The sequence below is a fragment of the Lepus europaeus genome, chromosome 23, assembly GCF_033115175.1.
Source record: "Lepus europaeus isolate LE1 chromosome 23, mLepTim1.pri, whole genome shotgun sequence".
Taxonomy (NCBI): domain Eukaryota; kingdom Metazoa; phylum Chordata; class Mammalia; order Lagomorpha; family Leporidae; genus Lepus; species Lepus europaeus.
The window spans coordinates 24143315-24151535 of NC_084849.1; positions in this window are offsets into that span (position 1 = coordinate 24143315).

Consider the following 8221-nt stretch of genomic DNA (forward strand, 5'->3'; position numbering starts at 1 on the left):
TGTGGGTGGAGCAGGAAATGAGAGTGGTTCCATCTGCAATGACCCTGAGATCAGATGAGCAGTGTGAATGTACCTGGTGACACTGGGGGACAGGCAGGTAGGGAGATGCTTGGACTGGCCCCTTCCGGCCCCCCTAGGGCAAAGGACTGTACTAGGAAGGTTCCAGATTCTTCCAGCTCCATCTCTGGCCTGGCAGAGTGGGGAGTGACGAGAGCAGCTCTGGGACCAAGGTTGCTCTGGAGCCCGAGGTCCAGAATGAATATTTTACCAAACGGTGGTTTTGCTTCCTAAGTCACCCTGGCTTCCCTGCCCTAACTCCCCCCAAGAGTCAAGATCTCAATGAGAAGCCCAGACTGGGATCAGGAAACAAAAAGGGTGATGGGTCAGCCCCCTGTCCCCCCGCCCAGGGTGAGACCACTACCCTCTGGGAGCCTCAGTTTCCTTATCTGTACAGTGGGGGGAATTCTGCCTTGAGCTCCCTAAGTCCCCTCTCCCCAAACTGGACAACAAATTTCCAAGGTGTCTCAGGGAGGAGCCCCCCTTCCATCCTGGGCTGTGAAGTCTTGGGGCTATGGGGGGAGCCAGGGGCTGCTGGACCATAGCAGGATGGGGGATGTGGAGAGAGCTGGAGGAGGGTGGGAGGAGGGAAAGGTGGTCTCTGGGCTGTTTCACAGAGCACAGCCCAGGTATGGGGGAAGGCACAGCACCGGCAGAGGAAGGGAAGTCCGACAGGGGAGGCTGGGGCCTGGGGTCCCTCAGGGAGAAGAACCAGTTCCTGCCGGGTCGGCTGGATCCGAGACTCTGAGACTCCTCCTCGTGGCATAATCGGAGGCCCCCAAGGTCACAGCCAGCAGCCCTAGGAGTGGGACTGAGGACCTGTTTGGCAAACCAGTTTGGCAAGGCCGTCACCCCCATGATGTCATCCGGCTGCCTGAGTTCTGGGTAGCAGTGCCATAAAAACTTCCGGCCTTGGAGGAGGAGCGTGGGGCCTGAGACGCACACTGGGCAGCGATGTATATGGGAGGAGCTCAGCCTCGTAGACAAAGGCTAGGGCTCTGGACCGGCCAGCCGGGACCTCCTGTGACTTCCGGTGCGGTGGGGGTGGGGCTTCCCTGGAGCCTGGAGGTGGTCTAGGCTAATGGAGGGGGCAGTGTGTTGTTGTCATCTAGTGGACAGGGTCCTGGCTCGGGACCACCTTGAAAGTACAGGTGTGCCACCTTTGTCATCCACCTGTGACCCTCAGGGCTTGAGTCCTGTGACCTTGGGGCACCGTCATGCAGACAAGGAGACAGTGTCAGTGAGGACACGCCACACTAGCACCACCCACCCAACTGGAGCACAGTCTCTTGGTGGTTGTGTGTGTGTGTTTGAAAGTGAGAGCGAGTGAGCAAAGCTCCCAGCCATGGTGCACCCCCCAAATGCCCACAACACCCCAGGCAGAAGCTGGTAGTCAGGAAGTGGATCCAGGTCTCCCATGTGACTGGTAGGGACACGACAGCTTGAGCCGCCAGTCGGCCCTGCCTCCGGGGGCGGGCATTGGCCGGAAGCTGGAATGAGGGAGCAGAGGTGGTGCTTGAACCCAGGCACATGCCAGTGCGGGACGCGGCGTCACCGCTGTGTTAAATGCCCACCCAGAACCCTTGTTCTCAGTCACTGTACCCCCCCCCCCATTTGGGAGTCGTAGAGTCCTTGCTGCCCCGTTTCATGGTCCAAATCGTAATCTGAGCCCCAGAGAGCACGAGGCAAAGGCTACAGGTCACTCAGCAAGTCAGGGGCGCCTCATGTCCCCCGTCTCCCCAAATCCCTCTTCCATTCTCTTGAGACCTGCCGCACCTAAGCAGGAAATAACCATAACAACTGATATACCCCGGGGGCCTCCTCGCACCCTTCACTGAAGTCACCACCCTAGTCCTGGGAAGTCGGGGCTAAGATTTTGCCCATTTTCCAGATGAAGAAACTGAGGCTTGGCGAGGGGAAGTCACCTGGCCAGGCTGATCCAGCACGGTGGCGGTATGGCTGGGATTTAAACCCAGGTGTGTGAGCTCTTCCCCCTGTGGACCCAGTACGCCTCATTGGAGGCAGGGGGACATGCACGCATCAGGGCAGGGGGTCCCTTTGCAGTTCCCTTCCGTCTCCACGCAGGCCTGGCTTCTCTGGGGGCAGACAAAAAAGTGCTGAGGCTGCACAAAAGCCCGGAATCTTCCCAGAGGAGGCGGTCAGGGTGGGAGGGAGCGCTCGGCACCAAGCGCGCGGAGCCAAGTGTCGACGTGGCTGCTGGACCAGCTGCAGGCGAGGGAGGGCCGGCGGGGTGGAGCCCAGCCCAAACCCAAACCCAAACCCGGCCTCCCAGCCCTGTTCCCAGCCATCCGCCAGCCGGGCCCGGCCTGCTCGCGCTTCTCGCTTTTCCATCTGGGTTTGAGATGAGGACACTGGGCCTAATAATAGCCAAGTGGCAGCAAAGGCAGTGTCTGGAGCCACAGGCAGTAAGGGGGGTGGGAGACCCCCAGTCTTCTCAGGCTGGCCTCAAACAGGCCTTGGGACTTTAAAAAAAATAATAACAAGTGCTTACTGATGTTCATACTGCCTGCCAGGGACTTTGCTAGAGCTTAGCCACAGTAACTCCTTTATTCCTCGTGCCCATCCCTGTGGGATAAAACTGTTATCAGCCCTTTAGCTGAGTGGAGAAACTGAGGCACGGAGAGTCACGTCAGTTTCCCCTGGATTGGATTTGTCAGTCTCCGGTCCTGGCACTGTGCTAAGCATTTTCCATGTTTGCTTTTTTTCCCCAATGATTTCCCTCGTAATCAATCAGGCAGATCCTCATTTATTTAAACGAGGGGACAAGGAGGCTCAGAGAGAGATGGGACTTACCCAGGGTCACACAGCTTCGAAGGACAGAGTCGAGACTGAAACCCAGAACTCTAACTGTGGCTAGTAGTGCAGTGGTTAGGTCAGAGCTTGGGAACCCACATCTCGTGTTTGGGTGCCTGATTTGAGTCCTGGCGATTCTGCTTCTGATCCAGCTTCCCGCTAATGCACACCCTGGGGCGCAGCGGGTAATGGTTCAGGTGCTTGGATCCCTGCCATACACGTGGGAGACTCGGATTGGGTTCTGGGCTCCTGGCTTCAGCCTGGCTCAGCCCCGGCTGTTGTGGGCATCTGGAGAGTGAAGCAGGGGTGAAAGGTCTCTCTCCACCTCTCTCTCTCTTTCTTTCTCTCTCTCTGCTTTTCAAATAAATAACAGCTACAACAGCAACAACCACCACCTGAGCTGCTGGAATCAGATACATTGGAGGATGGTGATGCTATCTCTGCCCCTTAGCTGTGTGTCCTTGGAAAATCACAGTCTTTCTGAGCCTCTATTTTCCCCTCTGAATAATGGGCTTTGGTTGACTTGATATTAACACCACCTGCCAGTTATAAAGCCCAAGTTGGTATCCAAGGTCATTTAGATTGTGCATTCCCTCATTCAGCTGTCACACCACCCCAAGGTGAGGACCTGTCTCTTCTTGAATCCGCTTTATAGAAGAGAAATGTGGGGTTCAGAGAGGACAGGGGGCTTGCCCAGAACCAACCAGCCAGGGAGTCAGGGTATGAGCCTGGCCTTGTGATTCCAGAGGCTGGAGTTCTTCTCCCTCTGTACTTTGCATGTTGATACTGTGGCACAGAGGGGGCTTGAGGGGTTATGCCCTGGGGAGGACAGCAAAGGAGGTCTTTGTTACATTTTGGATAATAGTTTGGGTATCCTCCAAAGGCCATGTGTTCATGGCTTGATCCCAGTATCTTAGGTTGATGGATTAAGGATGGAGATGCATCCAGTAATGGTGTCTAAGGTGGGGCCTTGGAAGTGGTTAGATTGGGCTGGGCTGCTGTGATGGAGCTCTGTGACTGAATAGTAATGGCTCCATCCGAGGAGACCCCCTAGATGAGCACTCCCCCGTCTCTCCCTGCTTCCCAGCTACCCGCGTGGTTGTCCCTTGCACCTGCTTCGCCATTCCTGGCCTCCACTCTCCTCAGTCCCCAGAGTCATGAGGCCGGCTGATGTTGGACTGTGAAGCTCCCAAATCGTGGGCTGAAATAAGTCCTTCTTCTTCCGCAGGTAGCTTCTCTCAGGAATGCCGGTCATAGTGACAGAAAGCTGACTCATTGGGTCCCTGCAGCCTCTGTCGTGCAGAGTCCAGAAGGGGAGGGCTGTCCTGCCAGCCCCAGGGCTCTGTGGTCACTGCTTCTCTGGGCTTGGAGTTCAAGGCATTCCCCGGCCCCCCAGATGAATGAGCAGGCCCAGCTGTGGCCAGAAGAACCTTCGGCTGAGCCCAGCACAAAGTGCTAGTCTGCAAGTCATGAGCTAAAGAAATGGTTGCTAGTTTTATTGTTTTTAAGATTTATTTATTTATTTGAAAGTCAGAGTTACACAAAGAGAAGGAGAGGCAGAGGGAGAGAGGTCTTCCATCGCTGGCTCACTCCCCAATTGGCCACAACTGCCAGAGCTGTACTGATTCGAAGCCAGGAGTGTGGAGCTTCTTCTGGGTCTCCCCTGTGGGTGCAGGGGCCCAAGGACTTGGGCCATCTTCTACTGCTTTCCCAGGCCACAGCAGAGAGCTGGATTGGAAGTGGAGCAACCAGGACTTGAACTGGCACCTGTATGGGATGCTGGCACTGCAGGCGACGGCTTTACGCGCTACACCACAGTGCTGGCCCTTCAAAAATTAACTTCAAGATGGTGACAGTAGAGCATTAAACTAAGTGTGGAGCCCGATGCAGTTGCACAATTCCCATACCTGGGGGGCCGGCCTCACACATAGGACATAATAAGAAGGAAGAATTTTCTCTGAGAGCTGCTTGGAGCCTCCAACCCTCCTTTTTAAGTTTATTTATTTTCATGTATGTGAAAGGCACACACACACACACACACGGGGATCATCCATCCCTGGTTCGCTCCCCAAATGCCCACAACAGCTAGCGCTGGGCCAGGCTGCAGGCAGGAGCCCAGAACTCCATCTGGGTCTCCCATGAAGGTGGCAGGGACCCAAGTACTTGAGCCATCACCTGCTGCTCCCAGGGTGCGTTAGCAGGATCAAAAGCAGAGTAGTCAGGACTCCACTGGGTGCTGCCGTAGGGGATGCGACTGTGCCCAAATGCCTGCCCCCCCCCCCCCCGGAGGTTTTTGAGCTAGAAGTGACAAGATCTGATATGCATAAGCCTCGGTTGCTGTGCTCACTAGCTCACGCCTGCATGATGTGTGACGCCACACCTAGTGTGTCTCTCTGCACAGGTGGCATGTCACCCCTAGCCTCAGGAACCTGCACTGGCTCCCAGCACCTAGGAGACCCAGCCCAGACTCCAAAACCCTTCATCGTGGTCTCTGACTGCATTTACTTAGCCTAATGTCAACACAGGCTGTGTGCGGGGCAGTTACAGGAGGGCAGGTCAGGGCTAGAGCCCAGCTCTCCTGTGGCTGGCCCACCCAGCCGTGAAGGAAGGGTGTCTCACAGTGTGTTGTCTCACAGCAGAGCGCAGTGCACACAGTAGGCGCACCCTATGTGCCTGTGGCAGTGGGAGCACCCCTGGGGCTCATCTCTGCCAGGGCGGAATCCAGGAGGCAATTAGCAGCCTCCCTCACCCCCACCTGTAGGCGTCCGCGGAGGCCGTGCCCCACCCAGGCCGGCGGGCCAGGTCCTGCCCTCAGACATGTTGTGTTTGGCCTGTGCAATCTTAGTCCTCCGAATCCATCGTTAACATTTACAAGTCGGGATATTTCACATAGCAATCCGCATTTTTGCTTCTCCGCGAGCCCGGGTAGGGTTTCTCCCAGGGCTGCAATTCCACCCCTCGGGGCAGGAGTTAGGTCTCTCCAACCCGGACTCTCCAGCGAGTTCCGCCCAGAGCCCCAGCTGGGTGGTTGAATTTGCCACCCAGAAATAAGAGCGCTCTTGGTTACCACCAAGGACCAATCAGGATTCTGGAAGCTGACCAATCGGAGGAACAGCTCCTCCTTCGGGGGGCGGGGCCAGGAGGAGCAAACCCCGCCTCCAGCCTTTGCCCACTGCATGCGGGCGGGGTGTTTTGCCAGAAGTCTTAGAACCAACCCCACCCTGCTGGCTGACTCCAGAATCCTTTGGGGCCTAATAGATGCGTTGAGTGCGAGTTGGCTAGGCCGCGCTGCTCCTCCCAGCTGACCCTGCCTTTGCTTCTGGGCCCCCCTTCCTCCCATTTTCACTCTGGCTAGCTCCTGATCATGACAGCTCCTTATATATAAACACCTTCCCAGGGCACCTGCCCGTGGTTGTCACTCCGTATCCGTGGATCCAATCAATGGCACCGTATTTGAAAAAAAAATAAACTTGCATCTACAGTGAACACAAATTTCTTGTCATTATTCCCTAAACAATGCAGTATCACAGCTGTTTACACTGCATTTGCATTGGGTTAGGTATTGGAAGTGATTCTAGAGATAATTTAAAGTATACAGGAGAGTGTAGTAGGCTAATATACAAATACTGTGCACCTGTTTGTATACTGGATTTGAACGTCTGTAGATTTTGGCACCTGCAGCAGTTCCTGGGAACAATACTTCAAGGACCCCAAGGATCTACTGCCTGGTGTCCTATTTCTTCCATTATAATAGTCACGACCTGAAACGATTTGTTTGTTGCAGTTTGTCTCTCTCTAGATTGTGAGCTCTGCGAAGCCAGGGACCAGGGCTGTCCCCGGGGTCTAGAAGAGGACCTGGCTTCAAAAAAGGGGCTCAACACACATTTGGGGGACAAATGGACCACTGGATTCACAAAATCCTTTCTCCTGGGAGCTGGCGTTGTGGTGCAGTGGCTTAAACCGCCTCCTGCCACACTACCGGCATCCCACATCCTAGCACTGGTTTGAGTCCTGGCTGCTCTGCTTCCAATCCAGCCCCCTGCTAATATACCTGGGAAAGCAGGGAAAGATGGCCCCACGTGCTTGGGCCCCTGCCGTCCATATGGGAGACCTGGATGGAGTCGCAGGCTCCTGGCTTTGGCCTGGCTCAGCCCTAGTCATTGTGGGAAGTGAACCAGTAGATGAAAGATCTCTCTGTCTCTTGCTCTCGCTGTATCCCTGCCCCTGCACCCCCACCCCCATCACTCTGCCTTTCAAATAAATAAAATAAGTATTTTTAAAAAAAGACTTTCCCCTGGAGGATTCATGTGAGCCAGAGTCAGAAGGTGTGGGTGGGAGGCAGTAATGGGCAGCCTATTTGCAATTAGGGAGCAATTAGTCACTGGCTAATTAATGCAAAAGACAGCGAAGGGGCGGGAAGGAGAGAGAGGTGCCTCGGGTCTCTCTCTGGGAAAATAATGAAAGAAGGCCATGAGGAATTCCTGAGGTAACATTTGAAAACCTCTTTGGTGTTAGTGAAGGAAGCTTTAACTGATGAGACACCCCCAAAAGGGATGTGGTCCCTTTAAGAAGCAGGTGTGTCTGATCTGACTGTGGGGGTGGGGGTGGAGTTGGAGGAATTGGATTGGAAGCCGGTGCTGTGGCCAAAGAGGAGTCCCTGCTCCCTATTTGGGGGGGGGGGGCAAAATGCTTTTGGGGGGACCAGTAACATATTGGTTGGGAAGTCCTGGTTCCCCTCCGATTTCAGCTTCCTGTAGTGGGCACCCAGGGAGGCAGCAGGTGACTGCTGAGTGGGGCCCCTGCCATCCACCTAGCAACACGGACAGAATTCCCAGCTTTGGTGAGCAACTGGGGACTGAATGTGGGGATGAGAGCTCTCTCAGTCTGTCTCTCAAATAAGTAAAAATATATTCATTCTTTAAAACAAATGCTTTTGGGTATAAGGAAAGATCTTTTGATTGTAAATGCCAGAAATATGGCCGGCGCTGCGGCTCACTAGGCTAATCCTCCGCCTTGCGGCACCGGCACACCGGGTTCTAGTCCCGGTCAGGGCACCAATCTTGTCCCGGTTGCCCCTCTTCCAGGCCAGCTCTCTGCTGTGGCCAGGGAGTGCAGTGGAGGATGGCCCAAGTCCTTGGGCCCTGCACCCCATGGGAGACCAGGATAAGCACCTGGCTCCTGCCATCGGATCAGCGCGGTGCGCAGGCCGCAGCGCGCCTACCGTGGCGGCCATTGGAGGGTGAACCAACGGCAAAAGGAAGACCTTTCTCTCTGTCTCTCTCTCTCTCACTGTCCACTCTGCCTGTAAAAAAAAAAAAAAAAAAAAATGCCAGAAATTTCCCAGGATTGC